Below are 22,418 nucleotides of genomic sequence, written 5' to 3' on the forward strand. Positions count from 1 at the left end.
TGGGCAAGATTCATCAGCCAGATACTACAGAAAATTCTTTCCCGGTAACTTGGATCTTACCCCATCTAAAAACCCATCACAGGCCATTGGGCCTATTTACCATGAATATTTAATTACCAAAACCATGTTATCCCATCATACCATCTCCTCCATAAACTTATCGAGTTTAATCTTAAAGCAAGATAGATCTTTTGCCCCCACTACTTCCCTCGGAAGGCTATTCCAAAACTTCACTCCTCTGATGGTTAGAAACCTTCGTCTAATTTCTAATCTAAATTTCCTAGAGGCCAGTTTATATCCATTTGTTCTTGTGTCCACATTGGTACTGAGTTTAAATAATTCCTCTCCCTCTCTGGTATTTATCCCTCTGATATATTTATAGAGAGCAATCATATCTCCCCTCAACCTTCTTTTAGTTAGGCTAAACAAGCCAAGCTCCCTGAGTCTCCTTTCATAAGACAAGTTTTCCATTCCTCGGATCATCCTAGTAGCCCTTCTCTGTACCTGTTCCAGTTTGAATCCATCCTTCTTAAACATGGGAGACCAGAACTGCACACAGTATTCCAGGTGAGGTCTCACCAGTGCCTTATATAACGGTACTAAAACCTCCTTATCCCTACTGGAAATACCTCTCCTGATGCATCCCAAGACGACATTAGCTTTTTTAGACAGTACAGGACATACATTTCTGGGAGAAACTCTAGAACCTGTGGTGGGTTGGGGTCACCCTGCATAACCAAGGCTGGCAAGAGCCCAGATGTGGTTGGCTGGTTGCAGCACACACAGACATAGCTGGGAGTGACTTGCATTCTGGAGAGTGTTTGTGAGCAGTCCAAACTGGAGGCTACAGCAGCAAAGCATTGTAAAGGGCACCCCAGGTTAGAGGGCAGGGGTGACACAACTACTCATTAGTCTGGATTGTACCCAGGGTATGTCACTTGGCGACAGTCAAATGATATCTTGATTATCAGTGCCTACAATGCTCTGGCCTGACTAGCAACCCAGTGTACATGGTGAATACCTCCAAAATAGCTCTCAGTTGCCTCAGAGGCATCAGGAAGAGCTTTGAGATGGTCATTGTCTTTTGGAATTTAAATAGTGAAAACCGAAAGTGTCTTCAAACTAATTTTAAAAATTGTTCAGGATCTCAAAGATTATGCTTCCCACAACAAGCTCGAAGTGGTGACTGATACAGTGCCTAACATGAGAAGCATCTTGTCTAAATTTGTTCTGTATGCCATTTGAACAGCCCTTATTCACTACTGAACCATCTGAATGCAGCTCAAATCGATTTTGATTTGAGCTCTTCTGCCTTGATTCCCACAACCTCTAGAGCTGTCTTTTATTCCTTCTGCTGGCCCGGTTACCAAGGCTGCTATGTCAGCAAAGAGAGCACACGTCCCAAAAATACAATGTACAATGACTTGCTCAGCTACAGACCCGTTAGTGGATTCATCAACAGGCAGAAAAATAAACCTAGCTTTCTATACATATTTCTGAGGCACTTCCCTAAGACCTTGTCTACACTATGGAGTTTCATTGTTTCTATTTAACTGGACTGCTTTGCAATGTTTATAGTCCACGCCATGAAGTGCACCCATACAAAAGAGGTGTATTTAGCTGATTTGTAGTTCTGCTTCATGTCCGCACTAGTGCTACACAATCAGTGTAGCTGCAGTGCTTTCTGGGTATCTATTCTGGAGTTCCCAGAGCAGCTCCAGGCTGAACTCTGGGCAATTCTGAAAGGCCTCAATATATTTATGGGAGGAGGGGATCACACTCCCACAACCCACTGGGGAAATTCTCTGCTGCCCAGGAGGTATCCCAGAAGTCCCCTGGAGCATGGCAATCCATTACAAAGTATTTCATGCAATCTGAAGTCCAGTCAGAATGCTGAGCTTGCATTTTTGTATCAGCAGCAAGGGTTATAATTGGATCCCATAAAAGTGTATCATGAGTCATGCAAGATGGTGGCAGAGAGAGGGTGAGGAGCGTTCCAATAGAGAGCCCAAGAGTGAAGCTGGAAGGGAGTCCAATCTGGAATGAGCCAAGTGAAGGGCTGTATACTTTAATGGTTACCACACGCTCCATCCACATTAATCATAGAATCATAGAATATCAGGGTTGGAAGGGACCTCAGGAGGTCATCTAGTCCAACCCCCTGCTCAAAGCAGGACCAATCCCCAATTAAATCATCCCAGCCAGGGCTTTGTCAAGCCTGACCTTAAAAACGTCAAAGGAAGGAAATTCTACCACCTCCCTAGGTAACGCATTCCAGTGTTTCACCACCCTCCTAGTGAAAAAGTTTTTCCTAATATCCAACCTAAACCTCCCCCACTGCAACTTGAGACCATTACTCCTTGTCCTGTCCTCTTCTACCACTGAGAATAGTCTAGAACCATCCTCTCTGGAACCACCTCTCAGGTAGTTGAAAGCAGCTATCAAATCCCCCCTCATTCTTCTCTTCTGCAGACTAAACAATCCCAGTCCCCTCAGCCTCTCCTCATAAGTCATATGTTCCAGACCCCTAATCATTTTTGTTGCCCTTCGCTGGACTCTCTCCAATTTATCCACATCCTTCTTGTAGTGTGGGGCCCAAAACTGGACACAGTACTCCAGATGAGGCCTCACCAATGTCGAATAGAGGGGAAAGATCACGTCCCTCGATCTGCTCGCTATGCCCCTACTTATACTTATACATAATGCTAACCTTATTTAAGCTGTTACCACAATACTGTAGTATCTCCTTTGTCCACACCAGCACTAACACAACTGAGACCCAACCAAGGTTGATGGAGAGCGGATGGACACAAACAAACCTAGGCTGCATAGTACACAGAGAGGTTTGCACGTAGCTAAAGGTGGTGTTACTGTTATGCTAACAATGTTAACTGCCATTCATTTCTTTAAGACAGTTGCAAAGTCTTAGGCCTGCCCTTTCTCTGTTGTTCACTCTGTGGTTATAAACATAGGTTGATTCAAGAATGAGGCCATTTATTTATTGTTTGTTGGTTAAGGCCATTATGATTGGCAAGTTACGGGGCATTTGAAAAACTCAAAACTGAAATTGCATCTACTAACTGTACAACTAGTGTTTAGCAAGGAAGCAAATGTATAGCTCTCCTTATATTGCAATCTAGTAACAGAAGCCACATGTAGAGAGAGTGACATTTCCTGCTTCCATGCATTATATATCAGCAGCAGAACGATCATGTACAGGGAAGGAATCAATTCTACAGACCTTGCAAAAGGATTACTCTTATCAGAAAGCTTTTCATTAAGCTGCTTTGCTCTAGCAGCTACAGCCGGGTTCATTACAACCCTGCAACTGCAAAATACCAGAGAGGCCATCGCTCTCCTAAAAGCCAAAACATGTTTTGCAAGAGCTGTAAGTAACCAGTTCCAGTTTAGTTACTACAAACCTGCTCTGGTTTAGTTGTCTAATTTAATTATCACTTGCCTTTCTGGCAAAAATAATTTCCTTTGGACTACTTAACTCTGGCCTACAGCTTGGAATTATTTTTCTCCCTCTTAAAAAATCAAAACTGTTTTGCAGCAGCCATATTGGCTGATGCTAAGTTTAGGAGACTTTAACAGCTGCTACTTAGCCTACTCGAGTCTGACTAAAAAACTGAATTGTTGCTTGCCTTTCTGGCTAACAAGCCTGCCTTTTCTGGTAGTTGGCCAGCTGCAGTGTTGCCAAAATCGCGATTTTATCTTGTGATGCAAGAAGCTCCAACCTTCACACAAATTTCAGCGCTGCCTGGACGAAAACTGCTCTGACTGGCTGTCTTTCCCACCCCCTGGGGAAGAGCAGCTGACAGAGCTGCAGCAGGAAGAAAATAGCTCTTCCCCCTTCACTTGGGAGCACAGGGAAGTTTTTGGTGGAGGATGGAGGGTGGGGGGAGGAGCAGCTGACACCCGTTCCTGCAGGAGTGGAGGGAGGAGGAGGAAGCAGAAACAACCTAGAAGCTCAGGGTGGCTTAGCTCCCCCTCTCTCCACTGAAAAACGTCAGCTTCTTCCTCCTCTTCCCATCTCTCTCTGCAACATCAGGCCTGGGAAGGTGGAGGGGGGAAGAATAAGCTCTGGAGCTGCCCCGTGCCCCAGTCCTGGGGAAGGTGAGAGGGGACTCCATTGTAGCTCCCCCCGAGGCCTGGTAGAGGGGGTGAAGAGCCACTGGAGATGCAGGAGAAGCAGAGGTGCATTGAGGGGTAAGGGGCAGATGTGGGACGGGGTGGAGGATGGATAGATGTGGGGTGGGACGGCACAGAATTAACTAACATTTTGGGGAGAAGTTGGCTCCCTCCTGGTACAGAGTTTCCAGTAGACCTCTCATAGCAGGGCCCCAAACCACTTTATAAATCTGGAAGGGTTGCCAATTGTGTGTGTCTGTCTGTCTGTCTGTCATAATGTAACCACCACAGATCCGAATAGAACACTAACAGACAACACACTCAGACCAAGGCATGTGCAGCAGTGCATTTTCCCTTGGTCTCACCCCTATCCCCAGTGCAGTACTTTTATGAATAACATCACTTACGTCCATTCACCTGCCCTCTGACTGCCAGACTCTCCTCAACCCCCTTCTCCTTCTCTTTTCCCTGACGCAGCTCAATCCTCTTTACTCCAACCCCATGCAGGCACCGTCCCCATCTCACTGGGGGCTCAGTTGCTGCTGTGCCAGCTTGAGACCACAGAAATAACTTCTGGAGAAGTAACAGGCTGTTAGTGGTTTCAGCGTGGTGAGACGACTGGCCCACTGATCAGAAAAAGGATATTGAGTGAATGGTGCTGAGGGAGATCTAAGAGGTAACTAGTCATAACACACAGTTTCAACTACCCAGGTGCAAAACTGGTCAAGTGTTACAATGGGAAAGGTTAAGAGAAAATTTCTTGACATTTAAATAGTCGCTTCTTGGAACAGTTAGTCCTACAAGCACACAGGAAGAGAGGATATCCTTAACTTAGTCCTAAGTAACCCACAGGAGTGGATTGAAGAAGAAACAATAGTTAGGCCCCTAAGTATTAGGGATCACAATATAATTAAGTTCAATATCCTCAAAGGAGGGAGCATATAAAAAAATTGCATTGACACACTAAGCGTTAGAAAGGGGAATTCCTGTCCACCTGCCCTCTCCATGAAAAGGAAGCTGAAAAAAAAGCCCTGAAAGTCAAAGTCACCATAGAGGTTACTTAAGCAACCAGGGTGGATTTGATTTAAATCAAATTGATATAAATCATGATTTAAATCACTAGTCAGGAAGACTCAATTTAATCATGGTTTTCTACATAAAACCATTCTTGTTGGTTGTTATAACCTTAATACATATTCTTCGCAACTCAGAGATAGATGTAGGTTTCATTTTTAGAAGGTACACACTATACGTTTTTAAACAGTGATTTATTTTGAAAACTTTTCAGATTAGTTTTATAGCTATATCAGAAAATGAATGATTGTTTGGTTATTTCATTTACCAAAGGTAATTGAAGCAGATAGTTACGAAGTCATTGGGAGGTAAACTATCTCCAATTCAACAGGTCATTCATTAATATTTGGAGGGGTTTCTTGCCTTGCTGTATTAGGAAGAGATTACCACCAGACAGACATTTAAATTGTTTTATTTAACTAAAACAACAAAGATAAGTATTCTGGATTTTTTTTCTTCAACAGCAAACATATAATATTTTAACAAAACAAGCATATGTCCCTCGCTTCTCACATTTATCTCCAGACTTCTTCTCCTTATCCAGAGCTATTCTGCCCCCAACAATCTTCTATTCATTGAACTTTTTGAAATTTGCACTTTTCGAGAGAGGTAAAGGATTGACTCTGTGTACACAAATTTGCAGAGGGACAATAGAGTTGAGGTCTGTTATTTCTCACCTCTATATATTATTTATTTATTTAAAATATTTTTTGCTGTTAACAAGCATGTTACCTCTGGAGACACAAATCCACAGTTTGAGTACTGCAAAACTAAGCATCTCTGATGGTATCCTTCTAGACTGAACACTGAGTCCCATTGGGTAGATAGAAAGATTAACCTAAATAACCTATACAGAAGCCCCTGGAACCCCATAAAACTGGGTCCCTAATTCATGAACTATTGGAACTCATTTACAAAACTTTTCTCAAACATTACATGACTATATTGTCTCATACAATAGAATTAGAATTTATAATCCCTATTCCATGATGAGATATCTTTTGAGCTATAACGTATCTTAATTAAAACTATCTTTAGATGGGTTTTTTCCTCAAAAAGCATTTTGTCAAAAAAATCTGATTTAAATAAAAAAAATGGATTTTTATCCACCCTGTAAGCAACCCTAATACAGTCACAAAAGTATACAACCCCCTAAACAAACAAGGAAGCAAGAAGGGAACCAAAATGGCTAAAAAGCAAGGTTCAAGAGGCCACTCAAGCCAAACAGGTATTATTTGTATTGTGGTAGCACCAAAAAGCCCCCGTCACTGATCAGGACCCCACAATGCTAGGCAATGTACTAAACATGCAACAAAAAGATGGCTCCTACCCCAGTGTGCTCACAATCTAAGTAATCGTTAAGAAGATGGCATCTAACCCTAGTGAAGCCAATAAACTACAGAAGGCAATATGTACACTGAGATTAGGGTAGCTACGATGAGATTGGGTCAGCAAATAGCAAAGAGATATATAAAAACAAAAGTGTTTTCCGTAGATCAGAAGCAGGAAACTTGTGAGAAAATAATCAGGTCTACTAGACTCCTAGTAAGTAAAAGGCACAATTAAAGAGAATAAGGACATTGCTGAAAAGCTAAATGCATCAGTCTTCACTATCAAGGATGTAAAAGAGATCCCTCCCCCAGATCTATTCTTTTCCAGTTATTACGGTTAGGCACTATCAGACATTAAGGTATCAAGGGAGGAGATGCTGAGACAAACTGATTAAAATTAAAACAAGTCATGAGGACCAGATGGTCTACACCCAAGGATGCTGAAGGAACTAGCGGAGGAACCAGCTGCAAACAAAAACAGGCAATCTCAGTAAAATCAGCTACTCTATCAAAGGATCGGAAGATAGCAAATATTATCTTTTTTAAAAGGCACTACTACAGAAGAGTAAGCCTCATTTCAGTAGCAGATAAATTTATTGAGAAATCTATTGCAATTCTATGTCAACAAGATAGTGGATAAAGGAGAACCAGTTGACATAATTTATTTTAACTTTTAAAAAGTTTTGGTTAAAGTCGCTCACCAGAGGCTACTTCTGAAAATAAAGCAGTCATGGGGTGAGCGTTAAAGTATATCATCACCGATTACAGACAGGCAAAGACAGAAAACAAAGAGTAGGAATAAGTGGTCAGTTTGCAATATGGGAAAAGGTTAACAGCAGTTAGCCTCATGCCACAAGGTTTCATACCGTTTAATATATTTATTAATTATCTGGAAAAGCAGGTGAACAGTGGGGTGGCAAACAGTACAGATGACAACATTATTTAGGTTAGTTAAAACCACAGAAGAGAGGAACTTCAGAAGGAACAATCAAAGCTAGGTAAATTGGCGACACAAGGTCAGATTAAATTCAGTGTTGATAAATGCAAGGTAATGCATGTTTGTAGGAAAAATCTGAACTACTCATACAACTTACAGGATTCTAAATTAATTGTACTAACTCAGGAAAGATCTGGACAACACTGTAGACCAGGGGTGGGCAAACTTTTTGGCCCGAGGGCCACATGTGGGTATGGAAATTGTATGGCGGGCCATGAATGCTCATGAAATTGTGGGTTGGGGTGCGGGAGGGGGTGACGGCTCCAGCTGGGGGTCCAGGTTCTGAGGTGGGGCCAGAAATGAGGAGTTCAGGGTGTGGGAGGAGGCTCTGGGCTGGGGCGGGGCTGCGGGGGTGGGAGTGGAAGGGCTCCCCCTGGGGATGCAGGTTCTGGGATGGGGCTGGGGGTGCAGGAGAGTGCTCTGGGCTTGGACCGAGGGGTTTGGAGGGCGGGAGGGGGATCAGGGCTGGGGCAGGGGGTCAGGGTGTGGGAGGGGGTCAGAGGTGCAGGCTCTGGCCGGGTGGCTCTGTGTGCTGCCCTGTCTGCAGGCACCTCCCCTGCAGCTCCCATTAACTGTGGTTCCCGGCCAATGGGAGCTGCAGGGGTGGCGCTTGGGGCAGGAGCAGCATGTGGAGCCCCCTGGCTGCCCCTGCGCATAGGAGCCAGAGTGGGGACATGCCACTGCTTTCGGGAGCCCCAGCATTTGTGGAGTGGGGCAAGCCCCTGACTCTGCTCCCAGGCGGGAGCTTGAGGACCGGATTAAAATGTCTGACGGGCCAGATGTGGCCCCTGGGCCGTAGTTTGCCCACCCCCACTGTAGGCAGCTCAATGAAAAAAGCATCTGCTTGATGTGCAGAGGCAGTCAGAAAAGCAAACCAAAGTGCTAGGATGCATAATAAATGGAATGGAAAATAAAAATGAGGATGTAATGACATTAAGAAAGTCAATAATGTGCCCTCACCGCTCACCTGGAATACTGTGTTCAATTCTGATCAAAAAGGATACAGAAGAGATAGAGGGGAGTTCAGAGACCGGGGATGAAAAGGCACAGAAAAACTTCCAGAAGAAGAGGGACAGAAAAGACTAGCACTGTTTAGAAGAGACAGGTGAGAAGGGGCATGAAGGAAATATCAAGACAATGAAGGTATAAAATCAATGAGGCAGTTCTTTATATACGCTCTCATAATGCAACAAGAAGAGGACAGTCAATGAAGCTGAAAGGTAAACTTAAAACTGACAGGTTTCAGAGTAACAGCCGTGTTAGTCTGTATCCGCAAAAAGAAAAGGAGGACTTGTGGCACCTTAGAGACTAACCAATTTATTTGAGCATAAGCTTTCGTGAGCATCCGATGAAGTGAGCTGTAGCTCACGAAAGCTTATGCTCAAATAAATTGGTTAGTCTCTAAGGTGCCACAAGTACTCCTGTTCTTTTTTTTAAAACTGACAGAAGAACTGCTCTCCCCATGCATCCTTTTTTTTTTGGCGCAGTCCCCAACATTCTCATTTCTTCATTGCTTGTCCTGCACAAACCCTATTAAATACCCATCAGTCTGGGAAGATTTCATAAAGCACACCTCACCATTCCAATCCATAGGGCCAATTTTTGTGCCTTTTTTTTGGTAACAAAAATTTTATTGGTCAGTTTATGCCCTGGTTTAATAGTATTTAGCTATTTGGAAGTTTTAAAATCAAGTGATTTTAAAGTAGAGCAGACCAGAGGCTCCACAGTGAGTGATTTTTAAGTGTCACTTTTAAGCAACCATCACTTAAACATTCAAACTTCCCGTAAGAATTCCAGTGTACTGTGATAATGATCACAAACATACTTTTCCTTTGCAAAGTTAAGGAAGTGAATACAGGGCTTATAAAGGCTCCCTATTTCAATCTCAATTACGGAGTTGCTACTGAATAGCTCTATATCAATAACTTAGACAACTTTTCTTCATACTATCGTAAAAAGAAAGTTATGTACCATTCTCCAGTGAATCAGTTGTTACAAACAAAAACACAATCAGGCCTCTCCAACATTTTGAGGGGCAGCACTTACTTCAGTCCTGTTGTACATTACATTCCACACAAATCTGGTGTCCCATCACTTACTTTCAAAAGTTGCTTACAACAAAAATAATCATGAAGCTGATGTTATTGAAAGTCATTTACATTAAAGGGATAAATCCCGCAGTACTTTCAGTTTCTTGCGTTCATATATTTGCGTCCTCCTCACTTTGGTTCCTGGTCACACATTGTCTCCTGTATGTGGGCCTTGGAAGGCTGAGAAATATGCACACAATTACTAAATTAGTGACTAAGTCTAAAACTGGAGCTAGAACACTGTTCCTTTAGGGCCAAAAGCAGAAACCTCTACCATTTGAGAATAAGGGAAAATCTCTGTTACACTGATGAATAGGAGAACCATTACTGCTCTCTCCAAAAGTGTAAGAGCACACATATACACTATGGCCCCAGTCCTGCAACTGGCTCCTCAAGGGCAGATCCATGCCCCTGTGTAGAACCCCACTGACTTCAGTAAGACTGCATGCTCATGGAAGCGTCCCACCCTATGCAGTTCAAACTGCAAGAACAGGGGCCTACAACAATTACAATTAAATATAATTTGAGTAAATTTGCTTAATTATAATCTATTTTCTTCAACTATAGGTGGGACATAAGTTTTCAAAATGATTTAATTATGTGGAAAGTACGACAGAGTAGTAACAAGCTGTTTTTGAGCTAGAGAATCACAAAGTGTTGGACAAATCAAAATTTGAGATCAGGTTTGCAGAAAAGCCTTCAGAGTAAACCTGGTAATTTTTGATCTAACCCAATTTTGCTAACAAAAATTCTCAGGGAGGTAATACAAAGCGAACGGAACCTGGTTGCAACTTTAACCATGGAAAGTTGATCCTCTATATAGTATGTTACATATGTTTATGAGTATGAGAGAGCATAAGAGAACTGTTGAGGGGAGGGCAGGAAGGGGGAACACAGAAAATGAGCGTTACCGAAATACCTTGAGAGTAGTTCTTGGAAATGTGCAGTCTGCAAATTTGTATCATACTTCATTTCCTGTGAAGTGCATACTGACTTTTTCATCTCTCCACCAAAGGAAAGGAAAATGAACACGCTTTAAAGGGGCAGCTGTGCACTCTCCAAAGACAACACAGCAAATGTTGCCATTAAATGAAATGCAAGCAAATTTTGCCATTAAATAACACACACAAAAATCAACACCTTTTGCTCATTTAAGCTAGTTTACAAGAACTGAACTATTATGATTCTGATACAGAACAACTGGATATAACCTAGGATTCAAAGTAGTTATTGATTATACCTTCTTAAAACTTTCTCTTCTGGAGACTTGGGTTCAAATCCTGTGTTTGGTCATGGCTGTAAATGAGTTTGAAAGGTCTCATCTTGGTCATTTTTGGACACTTATTCACAATACATAATAAACAAGGACCAGTTGTGCCAGACATCTTTGGTTTAAGAAAGGCCCCAAACTGAATTAATAGATGGATCTGATCAAAAATAAGGCAGAATCATAGAAATGTAGGGCTGCAAGGGAGCTTGAGAGATAATCTAGTCCAGCCACCACACCAAGGTAGGGGCAAGTAAACCATCCGAGACCATCCCTGACAGCTGTTTGTCTAATCAGTGCTTAAATACCTCCAATGACAGGGATTCTGCATCCTCCCTTGGTTCCAGTTCTAACAATAAGGATAGTTAAGCAAGTTTTTCCTAATATCGAACCTAAATCTCTTTTGTTGCAAATGAAGCAGATTACTTCTTATTCTACCTTTCATGGACATGAAGAACAATTGACCACCATCCTCGACAACACACTGCAACCACGTTAAGGGCTATTATCAGGTTCCCCTGGGGTCTCCTTTTCTCAAGGCCAAACATGCTGAATTTTTTTAATCTTTCCTCACAGGTCAGGAGGAAACCTTTCTCAACCTTTTATCATTTTTGTTGCTCTCCTCTAGACTCTTCCCAGTTTCTTAAAGGGTCGTGACCGAAACTGGACACACACCCCACCTGTGACCTCTTTGGTGCTGAATAGAGCAGAACAATTACGACCCGTATCTTACATATGACACGCCTGTTAATACACCCCAGAATCATATTAGCCTTTTTTGCACCTCCATCACATTGTTGGATCGTGTTCAATTTGTGATCCACTGTCACCCCCCAGGCCTTTGCAGCAGTAGTATCACCTATCCAGTTATTCCCCATTTTGTAGTTGTGTATTTTATTTTTTCTAAGTGTGGTACCTTCCACTTATAGTTACTGAATTTCATCTTGTTAATTTCAGACCAATTCTCTAATTCAGCGGTTCTCAAACTATGGGTTGGGACCCTGTTTTAATGGGGTCACCAAGGCTGGCTTAGTCTTGCTGGGGTCTGGGACTGAAGCCTGAGCTCCACCGCGTGAGGCCAAAGCTGAAGCCCAAGGGCTTCAGCCCTGCGCAGCAAGGCTCAGGATACAGGCCTCCCACCCGGGGCTGAAGCCCTTGGGATTTGGCTTTGGCCCCACCTGCCTGCGGCAGAGGGGCATGGGTGTGCTCAGGCTTCAGCCCTCCCTCCTGGAGTCATGTAGTAATTTTTGTTGTCAGAAGGGGCTCGCTGTGCAATGAAGTCTGAGAACCGCTGCTCTAATTTGTCAAGGCATTTTGAATTCTAATCTGTCCTCCAAAGTGCTTGGTGTCCTCTGCAAATTTTATAAGCATACTTTCCATTCCATTAACCAAGTAATTAATGAAAACATTGAAAAGTACCAGACCCAAGATTGACCCCCGTGGGACCACACTAGATATGCCCTCCCAGTTCAACAGTGAACCACTGATAAATACTATTTGAGTATGGTCTTTCAACCATTTGTGTACCCACCTCATAGTACTTCATCTAGACCAAACTCTCATAAGCAAACTAGGGCAATATCATGTGGGACTGTGTCAAAAGCCTTACTAAAATCAAGATACATCATGTCTACGGTTTCCTCCCTATCCACTAGGCCAGTAACCCCATCAAAGGAGAAAATGAGGTTGGTTTGGCGTGATTTGTTCTTGACTATTGGCTATTATTTATCGCCCTACTCTCTTCTAAGGCTCAGATTTTTTAAGACATTTAGGCACTGCAATGCCTATCTGATTTAGGAGCCTAAATATCATTTCAAAGGGACTTAGGCACTTAGGGGGCTTAAATCTCATTGACCTTTGAAATCCTTTTTGAAAATGAGATTTAGGTTCCTAAATCAGTTAGGCATTGCAATGCAATGCTGAGCACAACAATGCCTAAATACCTTTAAAAATCTGGGCCTAGGTGTTTACAAGTTGATTGGTTAATAATTTGTTCCAGTATATTTCCAGGTATCCAAGTTAGGCTGACTGGTCTATAATTCCCTGGGTCCTCTTAGTTCCCTGTTTTCCCTTCTCCCTCCTCTGGGACCTCCCTGGTCCTCCATGAATTCTCAAAGATAATTGCTAATGGTTCCGAGATTGCTTCAGCGAGGTCATACCCTAGCATGAATTTCATCAGGCCCTGCTGACTTGAATACATCTAACTTATCTAAATATTCTTTAACCTGTTCTTTTCCTATTCTGACTTTTGTTCCTTCCCCCTTGCTAATATTAATTGTGCTAAGCATCTGGTCACAATTAACCTTTTTAGTGAAAACTGAAGCAAAATAAGCATTAAAAACCTCAGTCTTCTTGATGTCATGAGTTATTAGCTCTTCCTCCCTGCTAACTAGTCGACTTAGGGCAGGTCTATACTACAAACTTGCATCGATGCAGCTGCTGTAGCACTCCTGGTGAAGACACTTTAAGCCAACGGGAGAGAGCTCTCCCATTGGATTAATAAATCCACCTCCGTGAAAGGCGGTAGCTTCCCACACTGACACAGTGCTGTCTACATGGCGGGGGCTGGGTTAAGGTCGGTATAACTATTACTCAGGGATGTGTATTTTTCATAACCCTGAGCGACATAGTTATACTGAAGTGTATAGTGTAGACCTGGCCTTACCCTTTCCTTTGTCTTTCTTTCACTCCTAATGTATTTGTAGAACCTCTTCTGAATGTCCTTTATGTACCTTGCTAGGTAAAACTTGTTTTGTTCCTTAGGTCTGGTCTACACTACAGAGTTAGGTAGACATAGGTTGCCTTGCATCAACCTAGCTGTGGATATGCTTTCACATAAATTTTGACATAATCACTTATCTACACTGATTTAGTAACACCATCTTCCCATGTGGCGTAGAGTCATAGTAGATGTAATTAGGTCGATGCAGTGTCAGTGTAGACACTGCGTTGCTTACATTGACTCTCACTGGCTTTCAGGAGCCATCCCACAATACCCCACACTGACAATACAATCGACACAAGCATGCCTGGTGAGGACAAAGACCACTGACACAAGAAGCCAAGCATGCACACACACATGCGATTAAATAACTGTGGTGGGTGTATGCTGATGTAAGTTAGGTTGACATAATTTAGTAGTGTAGACACAGCCTTAGTCTTTCCGATTTTGTCTCAACATGTTTTTGCTATTCTTTTGTACTCATCCGTAGCAATCTGTCCGTGTTTCTACTTTTTGTAGGATACATTTTTGATTTCCAGGCAATTAAAAAGTTCCTGATGGAGCCATATTGGCTTCTCACTATTCTTCCTGCCTTTCCTTTTCATTGCGATAATTTGCTGTAGTGCCTTTAATATTGCCTCCTTGAGACACTGCCAATTCTCCTTTACTCCTTAGTAGTAGTAGCAATAGTAGGGATACTGCAGGTCAGCAGTGATGTACATGTGCAGAGTGGTAGTAGGAACCAATAATCTAGCTTTAGCTTATGTCTTTAGTCACATGCATTCATATATCAAATTAATATATAATTTCAGCATGGTCTCGTAAGTAAATATTCATTTATAAAAAAACTTCTTCTACACCAGAAGTGTCGAACATCTGATATTTAGGTGGTCCGCATGGCATATTCAGATTCCACACAATCTAAGCTTTCATTTAAAAAAATACATTTCCAGCCCTCATGGTTTACAAACACTAACCAAGTGTAACTTATGCAATGCTGTTTGTTAAGTCTGCAAAGCTCCGGAAATAATGGTTGATAAAATGTGACCTCCTTAATTAATCCAACTGAGGTGATGATCTTGAAGTCTAATGAGTACATTTAATATCTGCAATATCTATTTTATTGCTTACCAAGATGAGATGGGAATGGGTGAGAGAAAAGTTAGGATAGGGAGTGTCTGGTAGTGGGGGGAACTGGGAGTTACTGGTGGGAAAGAAATGCAGATAGAAGAAAGGCAGACACACACACAGAAAGAAAAATGGAAATGGAGAGAAACATAGGGTAGAAATAGTGGCATAAAGGTGCGAATATTTTCTGTGAGTAATATTGCAGCCACATTCAGTATCAATGAGATAACTAACATTTCAGTTACAAGCTATATTCTACCTTAGATCTTTGTGCAAATATCCCATTGACACCTGCAAGAAATTCACAGTGGATAAAGGATGGTACATACTCCTACATGTAGGCTCCAATCCATAATTTAGAAATAGAATTTGGCCCTCTCCAAAAATGGGTTTGACAACTCTGTTAAAGAAGCAGAGATATGTACATTTGGAGGCTTTCATAAGATCAACTTTTTTTTTTTGGTGGGGAGAGAGGCGCAGTTGTTCTTTCATGTCTGCTTTTCAAGACACAAAGGTTCAATAGTTGTGACATAGGCTCCTGTGCCTTGGGAGAAGGCTGCAGTTTATATATTGCTTTTAGTACAGCCTTAAATTACTCCCGGGGGAATTCTGCACTACTGCATGTGCACAGAATTTATGTCCCCCGCAGATTTCATTGCTTCCCAGTAGAAAAATGACTTTCTGACAGGGAAGCTGCAAGAGCACTCACAATCTACTCCCTAGAAGCATAGATACATCATTTCAGGCATCTGGAGCAGCCGGTGGAGAGGTAAATCACCATGGGGCTGGAGACAACCCAGCCAGTGGCTACTACCCTGAGCTGGTCTCAGCTGCTAGTCCCAGCTGGGCTGGAGGCAGGAGAGGATGGGACTTCCTCTTCCCCTGCAAGGAATGGCTGGGGCTTTGTCAGAACCACCCCCAGAAACCTCCACCAGGAAGTTCAGCATCCTCCTGTGCTTCCTGCCCCCATCGCTCCTCAGCTGTGGGGTGAGGGGTCACTGTACAGGGAGCTGCTCCCTCATCCACCCAACCCCCGTGCATCCAGACCTCCCATACCCAGACACCCCCGCCAAGCCTCATCCCGTACACCCAGAAACCGCGTAACCCTCCACACCCAAACCCCACCCCACTGAACTTCAACCCCTGTATCTGGAGCCCCCCTGCACTCAGACCCCTACCCCTGCACCCAGACCACCCCCCACTGAGCTCCCTGCACTCAAACCCCACTCTGATGCCCCACCCCCCTGAATCCCCACATCCAGACCCCCACACCGCTGACCCCCAATTAGCTGCATCCAGACCCCAACCCCATCAAGTCCCACTCCCCCAGCACCCAACCCCCCCCCACTGACACCCCCATACCCAGACCCCTCAGCTGAGCCCCAACCACCTTCACCTGGAAGCCTCTGCAGAGTCCCATTGCCCTGCACCTGGAACCCCCCCAATGAGCCCCTGTGCATCCAGATCCACCCACACCTACACCCCACACCGAGCTGCCTGCACTGAGATTCTCCCACACAAAATTCTCTCACCCCCCACACTTGGATCCTGCCTGGTTGAGCCTGCCTGCCCCACACCTGGTGCACCTGCCTCTGAGGGGCAGGGCCCCAGGGTGTTTCTGGGGCAGGTCCAGGCCTTGTGCTGTGTCAGGGTCAGGTGCAGCCTCACTCCTGAGTCCGTGTCCGGGGCTGGGGGGGGACGACTCAGGGTGATCTCCCACCTTTGTGCAGCCAGTGGCCTATGCTCCCCACTCCCATGCTGGAGGCTCTGCATTTATTTATGGACAAATAAAACTTGCAAATTTTAAAATATTGTGTGCAGAATTTTTAGGCACAGAATTTTTAATATTTTGGTGCAGAATGCCCTCAGGAGTATTAAATGAAAGACTTGCATACATAATCAACAATATTTAAGGTCAGTTATGGATGAGCCAGGTTATTTAATCATATTAGCACAGTGATGAGCAGCATAAAAATGAATCAGCACCTATTGATCTGGAGAAGACCAAAACCATACTTAAAAATCATTCCTGAAGCCAAATATCCAATTGATGAAGACAACAAAAACAGAAATGCTTATAAACACAGTTTGGCTTCATCCACAATGGCTAGCCAAATCTTATTAGAACTTAGTTCAACCCAGACCAAGTTTATACTTTAATGTTTGCCCCACAAAACATTTAACACACATGCTTAAGTTTAAACATACGTATAGTCACTTTGACCTCAAAAAGATTGAACATGCTTAAAGCATGCATGCTAAGTGTTTGCAGGATCCAGGCTATAGCCATGATTGTTTTGGTAATGTAGACAGGACTGCGTCCTCTCTTCTGACGGACTGGCATTAGAGGGGAAATGTCAGAAAACTGTAGTTATATTTGATCTCACCTCATCTCAGGAGCTAAACAGGGTTGGACATGGTCAATATGTGATTGGATTTCACTTTAAATTCTCCAGAGTGCTGCAAGGAGTGAAGCTGGCAATGGAATAAATTACGCTGTACCCTTTAAATTGGTAATGAACTAATAATCCCAGAATGGTAGTGGGCTGAATTGGCAACCATAAAAAATTCAAAAATCACAAGTCAAACACCCTCCAAAAATCATGAGACTGGCTTTTAAATCATGAATTTTTATTTATTTAAAATGATAAAATGTTGGATTCTTTTCATTTGCCTTCAGGGTGCATCCAGGTCCTGTTTTCAAGCTTTTCTTTGAACCGGGGCTTATTTATTTATTTTTAGATGAAAACTGAGATTCTCAAGTTTGAGTTCTTGGAAGCATTTGATTAAGTAAAAAATAAATATAGTGAAATTCACAATAAAAGTGCACGGAGGGTGACAACAGAGTAAGGAACCTGGTATTGCTTACAAGTGCCATTTTTCATATAAACAATAGAAACAAGATGTTGGTCATGACACCTTTTTGCAAGAGTAGGGATATCAGCAGCCCTGGTGTTCTAAGCAAATTCCAATTTAAAATTACAATCTGCCTTTATATAGGAAGAATTTCCAGTTGGCAAATTATTCAAGTGCTACAACATTGTGTACTGTTATATTACACTTACAATTCCAGAGGTGAATGCACCTCCGTGCCAACGAAAATGACCCTGCTATTTGAAGTCTGTAAAGTGGGTAAAATATTTTATATTCTTTGGGTGAAAGAAGCCAATTCTCAATATTTTATTTCTGAGTCTTCTGATATTTGATATTTTTCTTACAGTCACAGCTCCTGCATTTGAGTGATTACCTCAGTTTTCTTTTTTCTTAATTAAATTTCTAGCCCTTGTGGTTCTGGAGGAAAGCTCGAAAATGTGACCTGAGCGAGCCCAAAAGACTCAAAAAGCACAAAGCAAAAAAGAAGAACCCAAGATTTACAATTATCTCAGTATTTTTAGAGGTCTGACTCATGATTTTTTGAATGCTTGGTGTTGGCAATGCTGTTATAACAATTGTTCAGGTCCTCTACCAAACCCACACCGAAGAACACATATTAATTGAAGCATTTTCTAATTTTCAAATCTGGTTCCAATCCACAGATTCACACCAATTTTAAATATCTTTAGTTTAGAATAAAATCAACCACTACTTTTCTGAAAAACAAAAATAAACCAAACCAAAATCAGTAGCCCCCTACAGCAGCAGCAACGGTAGCAGCTCCTAGCACCTACCACCTGTGTTCTAGCCATGTGGCAACAAACAAGAGGACTCTCTAAGCAAAGTAGAAAAACTGACAGCTAGAATTCGGGACAGAGCAAGTGGTGACATAAGATGATAACACAGCTTTTAAGAGGCTGCCTTTATCTTCCCCTTTCTTCATTTTTTAAAAGAAAATTCAGTGTTGGTTAAAGATTACGTTGATTTTTTGCGTCTCCACCAGAGCTGGTACCTTCAGACCAAGGCTGCAGCATCAGGATGGCTGTTGACTGGCTGTAGCTGGCATTGGCCGTGCCTGTGCTAACTTGCTCTCCAGGACTGTCCATCTAGCAACTAGCGCTAAATTCCGTTTCAGCAGAGAAGCTGGGGGGAAGCCCACTGCGTGGCATCCATCTTTTGCCAGGTTGGCGACCTCAATGACTCAAGCCTGTTTGAGTCGGGAAGGGTAACAACAGAGAGCACATCTTTCCCTGGAGAGGGCGGGAGGGGGTGGCCGGGGGAACCCTTCCACTTTCCAGGTTGCCACAGTCCAGATGGACTCGTAGGAGCGAACCTCTGATGACTAGCCCCGGATGCTGATCCTGCCGCGCAGGCTAGGACCTGCCAGCGATCTACGCCCTTTGTGGCTAGCTGCTTCGGACACCGTCCGCTGCAACGTGGGGCTCTGCTCCCAGATGGATTTGCAGGCTGGAGAAGGAGTTTTCTTTGGGGGGGGGTATCAGGGCAGGAAGCAGCTGCTAACTCGGTTTAACTTTAGGACAATCGGTGCAACTTTCCAGGCGGAGAAGCAGCACTAGACCCTGGAGTTCAGCCAAGAGTTTGTCTCTCCACCCCAAGTTGCCGGGTTTCATCCACAATCTCCCACTCCCCTCCCACTCCTCCCCCTCTCGAAGAGAAACCCCCTTCGAGCCACTTGAAAGTAACAAAGGAGGCTTTGCGTTACTTACTGGAGGCGGGGGCCAGCCCGTGCACTTGGGCCAGGGATGCACGCCAAATCCTCCTGCGGGCTCGCCCGTGCCGGGGGCCGGGAGGAGGGATGGGAGCTAGGGCACTTCGGGTTTGCAAGCAAGGGAAGAAGATGCTCTCTCCGGGACAAGAGGCGGAGGGGGGGGACGGGTGGGTGCGTCCGGCCCTCTCTCCCGCCCCCGTTTCCTAAGTCGGTCCCAGAGAGTTGCCCAGGTGCAAAAGTGCGGCTGGAAACCCGCCAAGGAGCATTTAGGAGCCGAGTCCCCTAGCAAAGTTGCTCTGAGCGCAGAGGAGAGAGAGCGAGGAACGCGGGGCTGAGTCACGGGAAGGCGGCGGCAGCTGCTTGGCGCGTCCCGCCTGCGGAGGGGTGTGCGCTGGGGGGGCAGAGCCAGACGCCAGTCCCAACAGCTGCAGCAGCGTCCCTGGGCTGCCGGCTGGCGCGCGCCAGCCTCCCCCGCACGCGCGCCTGCCTCGGGTACCGACGGCGGGGTCGCGCGCCTGGCTGCGCACCGTTCGCAGCCCTTCGCTTTCGTTGGTTCCAAGGAGGCCGCGCGCACTAAGGGACCGCCGGCAAGTGCCAGCCCGGCGCACAAACGAAAAAGCCCCCCCTGCGCGGGGGAGAGGGAGCCCCTTCCCGCTCTGCTGCCCGCCCGCGCCGCGCAGCTCGGCCGCAGCCGGGGAAAGGCGGGAGCGAGGGGGAGGCTGCGGGGTGACTGACTCCGGCCCCTCCTGCTCAGTGGGGTGACCCAGGGCTTGCTGCACAGGCCAAGCCCTGGACAGACGCTGGCCCCGCTGCTCGGATCGCGGGCAGTAATTCCCCCTCCAGAGACCCCTAAGAGGGGGCCAAAAATAATGCCACCTGCGGTGGCCAGGGGCCCAGCACCATCCAGCCGTCCTCCTTCCCACAGCTATACTACAGCGTTCAGGGGGTCCCTTGTGGCTGCAGGCAGTGGGGGCTTGGGAGCACACAGACAGAGGGGAATGGTGACCCCTGATCATCTCATGCTCGGTAGCCCGGCATCCTGATCCCAGGCCTGCTCTACGACACCCAAAACTTGGGCTGACCTACGACATTGCTCAGGGCTGTGGAAAATGTCACACCCTCTGCACCTTAGTTCGGTCAACCCAACCCCCCTTGTAGATGCAGCCAAGTAGATGGAAGAATTATTCCGTCAGCCCTGCTACGGCCTGTCGAGGGGGTGGATTTAATATAGCGATGAAACAAACGCATCTGTCGCTGTAGTAAGCATCTACACTGCAGCGCTACAGCTGTGTCACTATATTGCTTTTAGTGTAGACATACCCCAACTCCACAAAGGACACTCTCTGTCCTCTATCTCAACGGTGTCCATGCAAAGGATCCTGTGGTGTGATACAGATGTATGATTTTGAATATAACACTGGGGGGTAGTGTCAATAAACTTTGCCCTTGATTTTGCATAGTTATTTCAGTTAAATATTGGTGGCCCCCTACACACAGAGCTGCTGTGATATCAGCTCTACATACTTGTCACCTTTCCAGAAAGAAAATGAGGGCAAACTATAGCATGCAAAATGGTGGGTTTAGGGAGAGGCTGTCTCTTCATTTCTCTTTCATCATCACCATCCTGGCAAATCCCAGAGGGATGTGACCTCCTTTTGTGCCCTGTGCCATCCCCCTCCCCCCATTGGTCCCTAGCTATGTCCTTAAGGTGGTCTGGATGGCTATTCATTTTATGTCCATCACCGGCAATCTTGTTGCACCACTGAACATCTGGTGTCCACATGAATCAGTCTCCTACATGTTGGTGGCAAATGTAGGATTGCAACCTGGAACATCTGAGTGTTGTCCAAAACAGCTAAAGCTGTTCTCATCAACGGATTGAAAAGCCTAACCATTGAGACCTTTGCTTTATCTGAAGAGCACTGACCAGGAAGCAGTGAAAAGACAATTGAGGCCTGTGCATTCCTGTTCTTGGGCTCCCCCAATGGATTGTTCCAGCAAGGGATGGCCATTGTACTTTCACCCAGTGCCCCATGGGCATTCTAAGGTTTGTGGGTGATTAATGAGCAACTTATCAATGCCCAATTCTGTACCAGCCATGGCCATCTTACCATGATCGCAGTGCATGGTACCACCAACACCAAGGGCAATGGTCAATGATGCAGCTGCAGATAATTTTTACTAGCAACTGCAGTTAGTCCTTATCGAAACTCTGAGAGGATCATCCTGGGTGACTTTAATGCATGGGTAGGAAAGGATAATGATACCTGGGCATGGACACTCAGGAAGTTTGATATTGGGCAGAAGAACAGGAATAGACAGCAACTGCTCAAATTTGCAGCTGCCAGTTTAATGGTGATTGCTGATTTGCTCTTCTGTCACCCAAAGATTCACAAGCAGACCTTGTATAGCTCCTGTAATTTCACTCTTTCTTCTCTGGGTTTCTCCAAATTCAGCTATTCCTTTGGCCAGTCACTATGGTGTCCTATGATTGCACTGCACTAACAATTTGCTCTTGGTCTGAAGTGAGGTCATTGGCAGAGCTGTGTAGAATCTAAGACCATTATAAGAGTGGGTGCTGCAGGTAACAGTTACAGGGCACTGACAGAGCAAGCCCCCAAAAAAGTGTGTTTTTTTTTCTCTGGGGAGAAACAAACACTAAAAAGAGTGGGGAAAAACCCACATATTTTATAACATTAAACAAACAGCTCACCATGTGATTCATTTCATAAACGTTTCTTCCTCAAAAATAAAAAGGCACATGTTATTTCTGTCTCCGCAAGGTTGAAATAGTGTGCTGAACACCAGCTATCAGAAGTTTAAGATGACTGCACCTTAAGAAGTTCTCATCTTTTTCATGTGAATTTTATTTGTCTGGGCATTCGTGGATGGCATCTTCAGAAAGCTGGGCACAGTATTCCTGCTTTTCAAATGCAAAATTGAAGAGTGGTCAAGAGGAGAGATTTTTCTCTGTGGATAGTTGTAGCCATTACTGGGTGATTTCTCAGATTAAATTTTCCTCTATATCTTCCCTGGCAACCTCTAGCAGTGGATCTCACTTTCTTACCACTA

The 22,418-nt window shown here is 44.5% G+C and overlaps 1 protein-coding gene across 1 annotated transcript in view; it reads right to left on the reverse strand.

The window, feature by feature from the left end:
• Positions 1–19,412, reverse strand: part of LOC140904910 (suppressor of cytokine signaling 1-like) — a 28,537-nt gene extending 9,125 nt beyond the window's left edge. The window contains exon 1 of the mRNA XM_073327269.1: positions 19,345–19,412. The gene's annotated coding sequence lies outside the window, so the exon portion shown is untranslated. The remainder of the gene's footprint in view (positions 1–19,344) is intronic.
• Between the last annotated feature and the right edge of the window lie 3,006 nt (positions 19,413–22,418).

The sequence above is a fragment of the Lepidochelys kempii genome, chromosome 1, assembly GCF_965140265.1.
Source record: "Lepidochelys kempii isolate rLepKem1 chromosome 1, rLepKem1.hap2, whole genome shotgun sequence".
Classification (NCBI taxonomy): Eukaryota; Metazoa; Chordata; order Testudines; family Cheloniidae; genus Lepidochelys; species Lepidochelys kempii.